Source organism: Phoenix dactylifera, chromosome 11 (genome assembly GCF_051530095.1).
Source record: "Phoenix dactylifera cultivar Ajwa chromosome 11, Ajwa_hap1_PhDact_Kaust_v1.1, whole genome shotgun sequence".
Lineage (NCBI taxonomy): Eukaryota > Viridiplantae > Streptophyta > Magnoliopsida > Arecales > Arecaceae > Phoenix > Phoenix dactylifera.
This window is the reverse complement of record NC_143200.1, coordinates 11194216-11209041: the sequence shown is the minus strand read 5'-3', so window position 1 is coordinate 11209041 and position 14826 is coordinate 11194216. Positions and strand designations below refer to the sequence as shown.

The 14826-nt window shown below is 41.2% G+C and overlaps 1 long non-coding RNA gene across 1 annotated transcript; it reads right to left on the bottom strand.

Moving 5' to 3' along the window:
* Positions 1–3348: 3348 nt before the first annotated feature.
* Positions 3349–10811, bottom strand: LOC120106793 (uncharacterized). The gene is made up of 3 exons (XR_005508822.2): positions 9561–10811; positions 4257–5242; positions 3349–3512 (listed from the first exon to the last, which is right to left on the bottom strand). It is a non-coding gene; the product is annotated as an uncharacterized LOC120106793 (long non-coding RNA).
* Positions 10812–14826: the final 4015 nt, after the last annotated feature.

Genomic DNA, 14826 nt, shown 5'->3' with positions numbered 1-14826 from the left:
ATTTCTATAGCCAAGCATGAGGACTAGCAACTTCATAAATCACTTCCCAGTAGGTTCATGAGTAAGATATGCCCAATAACCTAAATTCAATTGAGTTAAATGTAGACAATGAACAATCTCATTAAGGTGCGCTGGTACTCCTATTTTAGCATATATGAAAGGATTAGCACAGAGCTATAATCTAGAAAGAAATCCCAAGACTAATTACACTGACCTATAAGGACTCGAACTATTTTAAACACTAACAAAATGAGGTAAATATGCCACTACTATTACCAGCAAATATATCATCTAGCATGATTTGTATATCATATATTTTAGGATTAATAGTTAAATAATAATCATTTCCGGTAACATGTTAAAATCACCACTAATCCTAAAAGCTTAAGTTTATAAAATGAGAGATTTATTTATGTGTTTTATATTTTCTTACAAGCATGAACAAAACTTATATTTTTGCACCAAAAAAAAAAAATAAACAAACTTATATTCAATACAAACCAACAATTTAACAAAGTTAAGGCAAATAAGAGCAAACTTTACATTTTACAAGGTTTTTCAACTATTAGCTGTTTTTGTAACTTTTATCGAAGTGTTCCAAGCAACTTATGCATTTTTGCCAGTAAATCAAGACCCCTATAATAAAGCTAGTGAAATAACTATGATAATAACATCTACACACTACCATCTACCAGCATGGAGATATTCACCCAACATCTCGAAATGTCTAGCTAGCAGCAGATTCATACCTAGCTAGTTAAATGAGAAGACGCTGGGATTAGTGTCTCCTTTGAGCTATATGGTGAGAGCACACCAATCCTCACTAGTAGAAGCTATGTGTGATTCAATCTACATCAGCATGTGAATCCAAAAGTCGAGAATATATAATAAGGTCAAATTAAGAATTTTACACTCTATGTGCAAATCTATGATGTTCTTATTTTTGGTCCGAGTAGACCAAATTAGAAAATAAAAACGTAGTATATTAAAACTATCATAGTTTGACCAGCCTTAAGAGCAGCTGCAAATGAAAAATTGAGATAAGTTAAAGACTCAAATTCAAAGCGATGTCCATAAATTTTGCTTCATAATGGAAACGCCTCTACTTCTAGTGACACATAGCAACGCTGTAAGCCATATGAAATAACAAGATCATATTAAGCTAATTCAAACTAATGAGACTTGAACAAGAACCAAAGACAAAAAAAAAATGCGGTGCAACTTTTCCGAGCAAGTGCATTGCATATTTCAAGAAAATATAATATAAAGTTTTAGATTATATTACACAGATTATAAAAAAATGTAATTATTTTTCTTATTTTGTTTGCTGTCTTTTTTGGACTTTTTTCCCATATTCTTCTACTCCGTAAATATTGTAATTAAATAATTTCTGTTTGCAACTCTTATTTCTACTTTTTCTAATTTATTTACTCTCATAATTTTTTAGTTTCCTATCTACTTGCAACATATTTTTTAGATTTTTTTTTCAAAATAATATTTTGGACTAATGTAGGTTAAAACGGTGCCCAACATGGTCACAAGAACCCTGGATGACATCCAAACCATCCGTGATGTTGTAGTTAAGAGGGGATACAAGATGACACCGGACTCACAAATATCAAAATTGAGTCTCAAATATTCCAAAATAATACTATTCCAAATAAATAAAAAATGAAAGCATCTAATAATAGTTAGTATATCATCAGGTTATTTTGGATAACACCAATCTTGCTGTCAGATCTGTTTTTACTTCTACAACGTCGTTCAGGCAAGAATTTTTTATTCATGGATTTAACAACATCTAGGGATTTTAAAACATCCCTCTTTCAATGAGGAACTTGTTAATCGGGTCTGAGGAAGAGGAAACACTGCAACAAAAATGGCCTTTGGTAACAATCAAAACACGTTATCTGAAATCCCAAATGTTGCCGGAAGATTTTGGCAGTAATTTTCTTTCTTTTTTTTTAGTAAGTCGGCCTCTAACTACACTCCACCGTGAGATAGCCCAGAACAGTCAGTAAAAACACGATCTAATGCTAGCGGCACATGATCGAAAATACTCCAAAAGACACTCCCAAAGTGGTAGGTTGCAAAGAAGGCGATCCAATTCGTTGCACTGTTCGTCTTTCGAAACACATGCAAAGCCTGAAATTACTTTAACTTCTCTACGAGTCGCCAAATATCCTGGAGTAGTGGGTGCAGCTCAGACCTGATCTGCCGGCTCCGGATCCAGCCGGTCACTGTAGCCGAGTCACCCTCAAGGAACACATGTCTAGTACCGAAGTGCACTCTAACATAGACGAGGCCTTCCCACGCCGTGTGCAACTCTGCCATGAGAACGGAACTATCAAATATATGCCGACCCCCAACTGCAATCATTCTGGAGTTCTAGTCTCTGATCACAAAACCCACGCTGCATCTACCAAACCGCCCTCTGATATACTGCCGTCGAAATTTATCTTAAAGAAACCAGGGGGTGGGGGCTCCCAGAAACCTGCAGTAATTTTCTGGCCGTTGCCTAAAATCAAAGGCAATGAATTTTTAAATTTAACACAGTGGACAAATAGCTGGTTGCCTAACATAATCTTAGGTAGCGGTTTTTGCTAACTAAAGAAAATAACTGTAACAGAGAAAAGGCCGGCGTTTTTTTTTTTTGGCTTTGCCATAGTTTTGAGATTCTGGCAACGGTTTTCCTTTTATAGGCAATGGTTTTTTTGGAAAAATTGACAATGGTTGTTCATTTTATGCAATGATTTATTACAAGTTATGGTCGTGGCTATTAATTTTTAGGCAACGGTTTTTTTAAAGGATTTGGCATTGCTTTTTTCATTTTAGACAATATTTTTTTGAATGTTTTTGCAACATTTCTTTTTATTTCAAGTAGCGGTTTTTTATATTTAGGCAACAATATTTGTAGGTTTAGATAGTAGTTTTACATGCTTAGACAACAGTTTTTTTGTATTTAGTTGGTTGTTTTTAATGTTTAGGCAGCGGTTTCAGATTGTTTAAGCAACGATCTTTAAGAGGTTTTGCGCAGCAGTTCTTTTGACTAGAAGGGTCGGGTGTGTTAGAATTTTGGCAGCATTTTTTTATATTTAGATAATAGATTCCAACTGCTGCATATCCCATTTCAAGCAACATTTCATAACCATTGCACATTCCATTTTTGTGTTTATGCAATGACTTGTAACAGTTTTAGCAATGGCTATATACTGCTGTATATTATTTGCACAACAATCTATATTTTTCAAATATCATTAAATGATAATAACACATAAAGATTGAAATTATAGTTATAAAATACATTTATCACAACAAAATCTTAGCATTGTAAGAACACAAAATGTAGTCCACAACTTCATATACCATCAAAGTTCAACAATCAAAGTCCAAAAGAATATAAAAAACAACATTCAATAATCATAGTGTCTCTGTCTCCCTCAATGATCCTCTCTATGCTGTGATAAATGATGCTCTCCCTCCGTAGCATCATCTCCCCTTGCAGTGTGTCCCTATCAGGAATGAAAATGAAATCATATAAGATACGACATTTAACAATCAAAGTCCTAAAAAATATAGGTTTACTATATAAAATGAATTTTTTTTAGTAAATAACAAAAATATTTTGTTACATAGATAGTTAATTCAGACATACTTGTAAAGAAGATGGATCATGTGCTCTGGTTGAAGATGGTTCATGCATATGTGGCATCCTAAAAGTTTTATTAGCAGCTGATGCGTTCACAAAAATGCTTTTGCGAAACTAATCTCCCAAGTATAAGAGAATCGTACAAGTAGTAAATTCTCGGGAGTCCGAGGTCGAATCCTCAGGGAACGAAATATATATGAGATTATTTAGTATAATTTCAGATTAATTAATTTAATAAATTTGTAGATTAAGATGATGTTTTGCAAATAGAAAATAAATCAGTAAATAGAGAATTGAAGTTTGGATAAATTAAGATGGTGTAGGGATCCAGAATCTCCTTTGATAATATCAAATTTATGCGATAAATTCTATAATTCTTTTGTTTTTTTAAGAATTATAAGCAGATAAAAATTTAATTATGGAGTATGTTCTTGATAACACGAATTCTCTTTTTAAGTATTCAATGTGCCTTATAACGTCAACGATGAATCAAATAATCGAGAAAGACATGTATCAATAAGCATAAATCATAAAAAAAATTTCAATATATAAGAATCATGGCATAATCAAAAAGATAAATCGTATAAAGCAAAGGAGTAGAATTTACATCATGAACTCGGTACATCAAAGGATCTTCCTTCACCCATCACCTAGGACTTTAGCCCTCCATAATAGACATTAGCTTTCCCATATTTTTTTCCTATTCTTTTCGGAAGCAGAGCATGCCCTGTTTCTCTTTTTTTTTTTTTTTCAATGGCAGAGCCCCTGTTTTCCTTTCCAAATGAGAGATAAGAGACCCTTTCCCCCAGCCAAGCGAGAGATATCAAGCTGGCCTTCGATCCCCTTCTCGCACGCGGTGGAGACGGACGGATAGGATGAATCTCGGAAGATCGCAATCGCTTGCATCACGGACAACTGGGAACACGTGAGAATGGGGCACGGATGCTGGGAGGTTTGCAAGCGGGAATGGAAGATCGCAGCACCTTGGATGTGGGAGAATCGCGCGCAGATGGCTGGATCGCGATCGCGGAATCTGGGATGCGTTGCAGAAGGAGGAATGCGCTGTGAATCATGGAAGGAATTTGAGGAGGCTGGAACGTGGAAGATTGTGGATGCACTCGGAAAAACGCGATCGCTTGCATTGTGGGATCGTCCTGGATGGCGAAGATGGAAACTGGGACGCGGACGGACGTGGAGGTTGAGACGCGGATGAGTTGGACGCGAATGCTGGGAAGCTTCACGGGATGCTGGGTGGATGCTTCGCGGATGGCTGGGAGGCGTGTGAGACGGGCGGATGAAATCTGGATGAGCAGAAGCGAGCTGATCATAGGAGATTCACATGCGGACGGCTTGAAGGAGCTGATAGCATGGCCTTGGATGCTGTGGATCACTCGCTAGAGAAGAGGATGGGCTGCACGAGGGCTCCATCGAGATGAGATGCACAGGCTGCTGGAAATTGGTTGCAATGAACTGGATGGCTGAACTTAGCCTCCTTCTAGTGTGCAACTGGGGTTGAACCATGCGGTTGGCTGGTCACCTGCGGTGATGCATCTTTTGGACTCAATGCGCATTTTAGCTTTGATTTACGATCACCTGCACTCCACAAAAATATAATATTAATGCACTTTTATCATTATTTGTTAGCAATAATACTAATTTAAGTGATGTGTAGATCGCACTTTTGTGCTCTTATCAGCAGCATCAAAAGAAAAGATCAAACCATCATTGCTCTACTAAGTTGTGTTAGCATCATTTGGAACCCATAAACCATATGTTCTCTCTCTTGATCACACTTTGAAGCCATGTCTGCTCTCTCTTCATCAAATTTCTTTTACATATCTTTTTATATAATTGTTGGAGAAAATATTGGACACCTCAACCTCAGGCCAAATCTTCCTCTACGACCTCAACCAAGGAGCCGATCAGTCGAGGAGCCATCAATTGAGAAAAACAATCAATACGTGTCAACAAGGACTGACAAAACTAAAACCAACAGCCCTAGTGGCCCATAGTCCTAGAAGCACGGTTGCCTATGATAAGTGCTTAATAATTCATAATTTAGTTATCTTTCCGTAGCACTTATCAATGTTCGTAAACTGATAAATACGTATTTTACCACGAAATTTAATAATCATTAAAATAAATTTAAAATATGGTAAGAAGAAAAGAATTCTTTTTTTGAACCAGATTCTGAACTTGTTTCTCTCTTGGTTGCAATCTTTCATGAAAACTACAGGAAAACATATAAGGAGGAGATTGTGTTGACTCGGTTTGGTAACCTGATGGAGTTGTAATCAAGCTAAGGTTATAATTAAATGGGTTTTGGTCCTGATTCGATCGAAAGTTATAATTAATTTTGTATGGGGAAAAGGTTTGATTAACCTTTTTTATTAGGTCACGGTCCTGTTTTTAGTCTTGTCTGGTCGAGTTCGATCTGAAGCAGCTTAGCAAGAATTAAATTTAAATGACAATGGGCTCAAGGACAAGTCAACCATCATGACCCACCTCAAATCCAAAGCCAATTCCCAACCAATCCCATTCCTTTCCTGCGACCACTAATCCAAGCTTCCTAGGTGAATCCTCATGCGATCCATCACCCCCCGTGTCTATCAAAACTCCCAGGCTCAAATCCACATTTTTTTTGCGCCAAAAAAAAAACCCTTCCCAGATCAGCAACCATCCAACCTAACCTTCCACTCTTTAATTCACAGCGCCGAAATAGGGAGCTCTTCCCAAGTCGGCCAGCCATTGATTCCATTCCTCTCGCAATGCAACTCCTCCACGCGGTGTAGCCAGTGATGCAGCACCTCCCGTCGATCCAGCAGCCAGCGATGCAAATCCTCCATGCGGTGCAGCCGGCGACCAGCTCCTCCGCGATCACCGTGCGTGCAGCCAGCATCCCAGACCGTCCGCTCGTCCCAGCGCGTTCACAGCAGCAGAATAATAACAACACCTCCCGCGCACAATCCTCCGCTTCTATTCTCTCCGTAATGCATCCAAGATCCCGGCAGTCCAGCCTCTTCCGTCGTCCATTACACACCCGGATCCACCTCCCGGAACTCCAGCACCCCAGCAAAGCCGCAAGAATCGGTCCGAATTTCCTCACGCGCCCGTTTCTCCTTCAGCCAGCATCCCGGATGATCCGATCCCACGGCCATCTCATCTCCTTCCGTCCGCACATCAGCCTCCCGTCGATCCAGCAGCCAGCTCCATTGATCCGGTCATTCAACCCAGCGCTCCACGGATCACGCTTTCCTCCCGAGATTCAGCCATTCTTCCTCTTCGTCCGCGATCTGCCCTCCAGCATCCCGCCCCGGAATCAGGCCCATGACCTCTTCTCCCTTCCCGAATGAGCGCCCCAGACGAGTATAAAGAGAGAAGGATGGCCATCGGCTTGGGGGAGCTCGGTTGAGGGAAAAACAGGGGAGCTCTGTTTCGTAGTGAAGAAGAAGAGAAGAAGAAATAAAAAAAAAAGAGAGAAAGGAGGGGGAAAGAGAATATTTTGTGATATTTTGTGAAGAATGAGAGGGGAAGACTTTCACTTGAAGATGGGAGGTCGTCCGGAAGCCATGCTCGGCTAAACGTTTAGTCTAGGGCTGGATGAAGCCCTAACAATGTATTAGGGCATTGTAGTTCTTATTTTCTTTATTATTTTGGACCTTATTTAAATTCTTATCTTCAATGAAATATTTCTTTTATGATATTTAAACCTTGAGCATGCCATTTACTATTCATGTTTGCTAAAGTAGTCTAAGATGATTCATGCCTAGAAAGATGAGGTGTGCTGCACCCTAGATTAGCATACTTAGGTAGACACTTCATGCTATACCGAAGATGGATTTTCCTAAAACTCTTTAGGTTTTTATTTTAAAAGGCTTGTAGCCAAATTGCATGCCTCTCCAAAAGACAAAAATTAAGAACACAGTCCCTGATGCAATGCTATGTGGTGGATTTCAAACCCTAGATCTATCTACTCTGATAAATTTCAATTCGCACTCATAGTTTAATTTAGTTAAATCAAGTTAGCAAATCCTTCTTCTTGATTTATTTTTTTTTAAAAGAAAAATAACTTATTCTTCAATCCCCGTGGACCGACACCCGTAATCACTATCCTACAGGATACGTGCTATTGCGTGGTTTATTTTTGAAATTGAAAGAACCGATCAGCCTATGCCCCACCGGTGCTGCCTGCCGTCCACGCGAATAGGCATCCACGCCTTAGCTGTACTACCGGCCATTATCTGGCATCATTGCATGCCATGTTAGGCCAGATAACGAAAAAATGGGTACTCATATATAAACGGGTAGCCTGGGGGACCTTAGGTACATATGCTATATTACTCACAGAAATCACACTCCGCTGAAATTCTCTTCCTTCTATATTGTTGCTCGTTATTCTAACTTAGACATCAGAGGGTTTTCCGCTGGAAACTCTTCGACAAGCGGACATTTTGCAGGCCATCTCCAAAAAAGATCCACCCCCCGCACCTCGGCCACTTAACTCGTCCCAAGCCAACCTCAAGGTCATCAGAGCTGCTCTTTAACCTTAGCCAGGATTCGATGGCAACAAATTGATGCTAGAAGGAGGGCACCTTGCCCCAGTAACATCAACATCCATTGAAGAGAGGGACAACTAGCATGAATCATGAGGATCCCATAATGCGTCGCATGCTTTGCAACGCCGCGCTTCGACCTCCCAAGGATTGTTGCGAAGCCCAGAAGCTGCTCTGCTAGAACAACCCACATCACTCATGGACAATAAGCAATTCAACCAGCTCGTTCGACAGGTGCAGACGCTGGCTACGGAAATCTAGGGCCTGCAGCATGTAGTGGCATGATCGGAGCTGATCCAGCCAGAATCTGACCAGCCCAGCCACCACTCTCAATCATCAATGCATGACATGTGCCTAGTCAGCCATCGCTCTCAACACCAAGACTAGGAGAGGTCTCACCGAAGCCAGTGTACTCTATGGAGCAGTCCCGGCCAAAATAGAAAACGACATACTTGAAGCCCCCATTCCGATGAGGAGTTTGTCCAAAGCCTCTCGTCTTTTTGCCTCGTGGAGCCCTCGCCCTAGCGAGATGCCGACCTCGATAGGAGAATCAAAAAAGTGGCCCGACAGATTCAGGCCCTCAGAGAATAAGCTCTGAGGGCAAACAATGACCTCAACTTTTTCTCAGAGCTCCTGGCATATCATGAAGGAACCGAACCCACCTCTACTCAAGATGCCCAGGTGGAGCTGTATGACAATGCCACCAATCTCCTAGATCATTTGGAGAGCTTCATGGCTCTCATAATGCTACACGTAGCCACTGATAGTCAATTTTGAAGACCACGAAATAGCACGTATCTGGTAGGATAGTGATTACGGGTATCGATCCACAGGGATTGGGGTACAGTTGTTTTCTTAAAAAAATATTTAAAAGGAAAAGTTTGGGAAGAAAATTAAACTAAGAAATTTAATAATAAAAAAATATAATTAAAATAATATCAGTTTAGGAGAAATCTAGGGCAAGAAATTTACCACTAACATCGGAACAAGGGTTAATTGTATTTCAATTTATTTTGAATTAACATGCAAATTAGCTACAAGCCTAATAAGCATTTAAATAGAAATTCACAAAAGCAATTTAAAAATAATCCATCTTCAGTTGGCATGCAATGTCTACCCTAATCTAAGGTGGCAGCACACTGCATCTTTCTTAAGCATGAACTATCTGATTTTTACTCAGTGATCATGAAGAGCAATTGTATAAACACCATACTTAAAATCACAGAATTCAAATATGTAATTAAAGAAATATTCATTAAGATCAAGGAAGTTTATACAATTTCAAGAATAAAAAAATAAATAAATAAAACTCGTGTCCCTTTGTTACGGTTACATCCAGCCCTAGTGAAGAGATTAACCTTCCATGAAGAGTTGAACAGCTGCACTGCAGGGGGACTTCATGATGATTGGCTCCTTCCTCTCGTTGGCTCCCTCTCAACAAATCATCATCTCTTCCTTTGGGAAATCATTCCCAAAATACCCAAACTCTTCTCTGCCTTTCCTCTTCTTCCCGTGGGAACTTGGCCTGTGAGAGATCTGGAACCAAACCCCAGCTTCTTCTTCTCCCGATGGGGAAAAGGAGGAATTAATCCCTAAGGAGAACTCTCCTCCTTTTATAGACTCAGCATCCCCTCTCTTTCTTTCTCTGTATTGATCCGAATGGGAAGATAAACTCGTGGAGGTTTGATCTGATCCGGATGATTGCAATATCCAATCTGGACGTTGGGAAGAAGATGCTGGATGCTTGATTTACGAAGAGGATTGGGCGCATGGGAAGAGGCAGATGGTTGGAGGTTAAGATTGGATCCATAGATAAGAATGAACTCGGTTGGGAAAAATCGGAAGGAGATTGTTCGGGAGGAAAGGGATGCGAGAGAGAATGATGATGCTAGATTCGGCTGGAAGAGGAGCTGGGATAGAACGTAGGATGGTGTTCTCGGCTGAGAGGAAGCAATCGGTTGGGAACAAGTTGGGTTGTTCACGGGATGAGGATGAATATGGAGACGTGTAAGTTGAAACAGGGGATTATTCCGTGGAGGGGATCGAGATGTGAAGATGTGATCGAGAAGTTCATCCGGCTAGCCACGGGATACTTGGGCATGGAACAGGGGATTCGGATGAGATGAAGATGCGTGAAACAAGGGAGAGACGTTGGGATCTCGGCTGGGGGGAGCTGGATCTATTCGTGGACGTGGAATCCGAAGAAGGTTGGTTGATTCGGCTGGGAAGGAGTGAAGAGCCGTGAGCTGGGATTTGATCTTATCCCGTGGAGATGGAACCAATTCCGAACGGGAAGAGGAAACGAATTCATGAGCTGGGAACAGGGGATGCGGCATGACGTGGGCGTTTGAGAGGATTACGGAGAAGATGGGATTGGAACTTGGTTTCGAAGCAGGGGATGGCTGGGAGATGTTCCTTGAATCGCGGACGGAACGGCATTAGCTTCGTTCGTGGGACACGGGAGGAAGCTCGGAGAGCTTGGGACGTCGGGATCAATCAGGAAGAAGCTGGGATTTGAGTTGATCCCACGGGCGAAGAGGAGGGGAGATGAGCTGGGGCTCTCTACCGAAATGCCAGGAGGGTGGAGGCAGTTTTGTTTGACGTGGAACAGGGGCTGAGCTTGCCCGTGGATGATGAATAGGAAGGCTGGGATCAAACGCGAATGCTGGGCTGTTTGGTAGAGAGACGTGGAGGAAGATGGAAACAGGCGTGATGGGAAATCTGGAGGTTGGGATGTGTTGCCCAAGGTGACAAGCCAAGAAGGGGGGGGGGGGGGGTTGAATTGGTTTCTCTTGATTTTTACTATCTTACTTCTGTCAATTGATGAGTGAGTGAAATTAGAACAATGCACAATACAAACACACAAGAAGTATACTGGTTCGGTGCTCTCCTAAGCACCTACGTCCACTCCCCAAGCGATCCTTTGGGAATTCACTATAATCCCACGGATTACAGTTGGATTGTTTTCCGGGCTCACAATCCAAAAACCTTTACACTTTGGTTTTCCGGGATCACCAAGAACCTATGTTGGTTTTACGGGCTCACCAACGAACCTTCACAATTGGTTTTACGGGTTCACCAATAAACCTACACCGTTGGTTTTGCGGGCTCACCAACAAACCTTTACAAGGTGATTAATAAAAAGAAAGAAGAAAGTTGAAGCTCCTAGATGAGCAAATATAACATATATAAGCTACAAAGAAGAGTTTAGAGAATAGTTATCGCTTGATGAGACTTCTCTCTTCTTTGTCAAGAATGCTTCACTCTTCAAGGGTGGATGGAGCTCTTAATATCTCTTGAAATCTGCTCAACCACTTCCTTTTGACTCTTGAATGAAGCACTTGGATGAAGAAGATTAGGGCACTTGTCTTTCTTGTGTAAGCTTTGATATTTTGCAAAAAGGATGTTTCCTCTATTGAATAGTGTCACTTTAAATAGTTTCCTTCATCCATTGGACAAGCCCCAATGGTTAGAATTCAAAAACTAGCCGTTACTCACTGTTGGGAGGTCAAAAAGTACTTCTGCAGAACTAGCCGTTATGCTTCTGCCCGTGCTTGGGTTGATTCAACTTTTACTGGGGTCGACCCAACTTTCACTTGGGTCGACTCAACTTTTACTGGGGTCGACCCTCTCAGAACCACAGAACCTTGCATTTCAGCCTTCCTTCACTTGGGTCGACTCAACACCTTTTTAGGTCGACTCAAGGTTCAGTTGGGTCGACTCAACTTCCACTTGGATCGACCCTCTCAGGGTTTCCAGAGAACCTATTTTTGAATGTCATTGCCTTTGGGTCGACTCATGTTAACTTGGGGTCGACTCAAGTTTGGATCGACTCAAGTTTCATTTGGGTCGACCCTCTCAGGGTTTCCAGAGAACTGTTTTCTTGAGGCTTGAGGATTGGGTTGACTCATCCTTTTCTTGGGTCGACCCAAGTACTGTTCATCCGTGCCATTTTTGCAGAAGCGTGCCAGATGGTTTCTTGACGTACCGGGGTCGACTCAATCAATCTTGGGATCGACTCAATCAATCTTGGGGTCGACTCAATCAATCTTGGGGTCGACTCAATCCACACTTTGCTGCAACTTAAGGTTAGATTCATCCATATAATCAATGAAATAATCTTTAAACAATTTTGAATATATGTCATGGTAGTGCTACATACTCCAAACAATGAAAATTACTATTGTCCACTTAAGAGTATGTTTCACTTGAAACTTTGCTGAATTAGAATTTAGAATTCACTATCCCTTTCCTATCACAAATTTTATCTCATTAATAATCATTGAATACATCTTAATCTCATTATACTAATATATCGAGAGTGACAGACTTATTAATGATGTATCGAATTAACTTGTAACATACTCTTAATCATTGTATTAATCATCAAAATACCACTATCATCCTCAATCTCTCCCTTTTTGATGATTACAAAATATTGAGTATGAGCCTATTGATACTTATCTTAAAATTAGTTTTATAAGGGCTCAAGTTGCTGAATTTCAGCTTTTCAAATTTGAGAGTGAAGTCTCCCCCTATTTCATCCAAATGTTTCCAATTTGACCTTTTGAATTACTCCCCTTTTCTTTTATATTTCATTAAAGATGAAACTTCAAAAATTTGAGATAAAGCATGAGTTTCAGATTATGTATCGAGGTGTGAAAGGTATGTGCCAAATTCTGAAATTCTATGTGCCAAATTTTGAAATTCGATTTAAATCTTAGACTTTAACATTTTCATTGTTACAAATTGCTCCCCCTTAAATGTATACTCTTTCCTATTATAATTTTCAACTTGTTTGTCAACTTATTTCTCTTTCCTTGCTTCTCCCCCTTTTTGTTATCATCAAATAGGTGCATGGGAATAGATAAGTAGACACAATAATTAACAAACATTTTAGTTTCATTGATCAAAATGGAACATTGTAGTACAATAATGCCAAAACAAAACAAATACAATGTTCCTCAATCAAAGTACAAAGTACATGATCAACACAAAATACATATGAGAACTAGATATATATCCTAGACTCTAATCATAATGCTAATATCAGCCTAGGGGGTATCTAATGGCTGTGATCTAGTTCTCATCCTCCTAGCATAAGTGGCGAGGGGAGGTCGAGCCTGATGGGACTGAGTCTGGCGTGGAGCTCGGTGAGCTGGATGACTCTGTGCCGAAATCTCTGACTCAGCTGCCTGGGGCACAGATGGTCCATGAACCTCTCTCTCTCTCTCCGTAGAGCTCCTATCTGCTCTCTAAGATCGCTAATCTCAGCAGTCATAATATCCAATCTGCTCGTCAGTCCATCAGTGATAGTCCTCGCCTGAGCTGACATAAGCTCAGTCATCCTACTCCAAAACTCATCTGTGTATCCCGCAGGAACAGATGACAAAGGTCCAGCCTCTAAAGGTGCTGTAGGATGATCCGTAGGCTCCTCATCCTCAGGGATGGGGTCTCCAATCTCTGGTGCATCACCCTCTGGTGCATCACCCGGAATCCCAGCTCCTGCACGTACCCACTGCCCGTTCACCTTCTCATAACCCATGCGAATAAGGGATCGTGCAGTGTATGTGTCAGTAAATAGTAGATGCCTGGAGATCTCTCCCTCTACTGATATATCATGCCGTCGGAAGATCAGGATGAGTATCATACCATAAGGCAGGGAGACTCTAGAATTGCATATGACCTTTCTCATCTGCCTGAGTATCATAGCTGGGAGATTCAGGGGAATGCCCTGAATAATGTTCTCCATGACGACCAGGTCTCGCTCAGAAATGAGATCAAATCTTCCGCTTTTCGGAAACAAAATCCGACCTATGAAGTTGTGCAACAACCTCATTTCAGCTGAAAGAGAGCTTGCTATTACATTTTCTGAATAATCAAAGTCTTCATTCTCAAGAATCAACTGCAAGGCTCTCAACTTATTTTCGGGCTTTTCTGGAGTTGCTCCTTTGCAGGGGAGATGAAGCAACTCACTCAAACTCTCTTTTGAAACCCTAACTTTTACCCCTCGGACTTCAAATATAAGCCCTCCCATTTCAGTTTTCAGGAAGGCATAGAACTCACGAACCAATCCTGGGTAGATCACCACATCTAGGGAGCAAAGATACTCCCATCCTTGCCTTCGGATCCATTCCCTCAAACGGAACCCTTCTTGATCCAAAAACTCGGAGTGGATCCTTCTCCCCGTGGTAACCGGTCTCCCCGCAAATTTCGCAAGTTGGACTGAAGGGGAGGGAGGAGGAGGAGGCTCTACACGTGTCTCACCTTGTGGAGACACTGTAGAAGGCTCTGTAGCAACTCTATCCGCACGGGTGGTCCGTAAAACCCTCCCGGATCGCTTGGCTACGGCTCTCTTGGGTCCCATTTCTTCAAGATCTTGATCTAATCTACTGTTTGGAGATGATTGGAAGAGATTTGAGAATGGGGAATAGGGTTTTCGGAAGAGGACAAAGAGAATACAGTGCCCTAGATAGCTCACGGGTCCCCCTTTTAACAGTGGGGTCCCGTCGTTGGGTTGACCCTAGATTTTTCTTGGGTCGACCCCATTCTGGGTTGGGTCGACCCAAGTTCAGAAATTTTTCTTTCTCTTCCTTTCCCTTTAAAAATTTTCTTTTCTTTCAA